Raw genomic sequence first — 1,964 nt, forward strand, 5'->3', positions numbered from 1 at the left:
CTGCTGGGCACCTGGACCCCTGGGCCCCAGCACCACCCTGACCCCAGCCTTGGCTCAGAGATGCAGCGGCCCCGCCCCTGAGAGCAGCCCCAGCCCTCAAGGAAGCTGGGAGGGGGTAAGAGGGACGTCTCTTGCATGTGATCCTGGAGGAGACCCTGAAAATAAACACGAATTCATGCTCTGGGCTGTGAGACAGCTGGTCTCCCTGCCCCTTTGGATTCCTCCATCCCCCGTCACCTTGTTCTCTTTCTCACCTGTTTACAGGAGGAGCCGTCTGAGCTGGGTTCGAGTCCCTGCTCAGCCAATTCCATGTACCTTTAGACAGACCCCTAACTTTTCTGTGCCTCAGTTTCCCTGTTTGTAAACTAGGGATCGTACTATCAACTTTACAGACTTGAGGATTAAGTGAGATTATGCAGATCAAGGATTTAGGGGAGTGGTTGCACATGCTAAGTGCTCAGTGAATGACAATGACACTGGTCTCAGAAGTCAAGGGCCCCGGTCTCCTCCTCCTTTCTCCCCCTGTACATTTCTTTCCTGGACTCTACTCACCACCCTGTCCACTCCAGCAGTCCCAGGCTTGGCCCCAAATGCCAAGACCTCCCTCCACTGGCTGATCCCAGACCATATTCCATATTCTGAGCTCAAGCCTGGCCTGAGTGGGGAGCCGGGGCAGAAGGCAGGGCAGGGGCAGGGCAGGGCCCTGGGCTTAGCGGGTGGAGGGGGCCAAAGGGAGGAAGTGAGGAAAGCTGGACACGTAGGCCCGCAAGGCTGGGAAACTCCTCAGTGCAGCTGGGAAGCAGGGGGAGGTGGGGATGGGCCCCAAGCTCACAGGCAAAGGGACACTGAAGGCGGAGCCATGAGTCCTGCCAAAGCAGTCTTGCTCCCTGCCATAAAGTCCAGCAAGTCAGAAGCCACCCCTCCCCCCAGCCCAGGCAGGGACTAGAGGTCCCCCCAGCCCACTCTCCATGCACCTTAAGAGAGGGCAGCATCTCTCCCTGAGAGTGTGGGCCCCTAAAAGGGCCTGAGCTGTTGGCGGCAGGGGCAGGGGAGGCCTGGAGCCAGCGCTGGCCTTAGCTGGCCTTGAGCTAAGCTCACAGGAGCAGAGGAAAGCCAGGGCCAGCCACCGGAAAAAGAACGGGGAAGTGGCAGCGCTGTTCCCACCAGGGTTAAGGAAAATGGTGCCTGTCATAAGGCAGGTCCCCTGGGAGGCTGGGTGGAAGGGAGGCTAAGAGCAGACTCTGGCCAGGGCTGCCAAGTCAGATCCTGGGTCTGACACTTTCTGCTGTGTGACCTCAGGCAAGTCATTTAACTTCGGTGGCTAATTTTTCATAGGTGTGACATGTAGCTCTAATAGCACCCATTTCCTAGGGTGTTTGTGAGGGTTAAGTCAGTTAATGGCTGCAAGGAGCCCCCTGCATGGTCCCTGGCATGGAGGCCTTAGCTCTTATTACTGCTCCTCTGTGATCTCTAGCCGGTACCCCACATGTGCAAGGAGGGCACCTTCCCTCCCATTTTACAGATGAGGAATCTGAGAGAAACCGGGTAAGCAGCTCACAGTCACCAGGGGAGTCAACCACAGAGCCTGGATTCAATGCCAGGTCCTTGGGACCCCAGAGCCTGGCCAGATCTGTCCACATTGACCCCTGGGCACTCAGTCTGGCCTCACCCTTGGCATGACCCTACCCAGCCCCTGAGAGAGGGGCTGGTGCTTCCAGTAGATTTGGGGGTCATTATTTCCTAGAGTCAAAGACGGAGCACTTGTCAGGACTTGCGTCCTGGTGCTACTCCCTGTAAACTTCATCATCACCAGGAGCCCAGGCCCAGTCATCCCTGGTCACCTGGACTTCCAGCTGCTTCCTGCTCCGTACATCCCTATTCTGCCCGACCCCCCTCACCCCTGCCCTCCCACAGTGCCTCCTCCAGCCCCACCACCTGCCTGCTCTGTGCCTCTGTCAGAGCAC

Source organism: Equus asinus, chromosome 1 (genome assembly GCF_041296235.1).
Source record: "Equus asinus isolate D_3611 breed Donkey chromosome 1, EquAss-T2T_v2, whole genome shotgun sequence".
Classification (NCBI taxonomy): domain Eukaryota; kingdom Metazoa; phylum Chordata; class Mammalia; order Perissodactyla; family Equidae; genus Equus; species Equus asinus.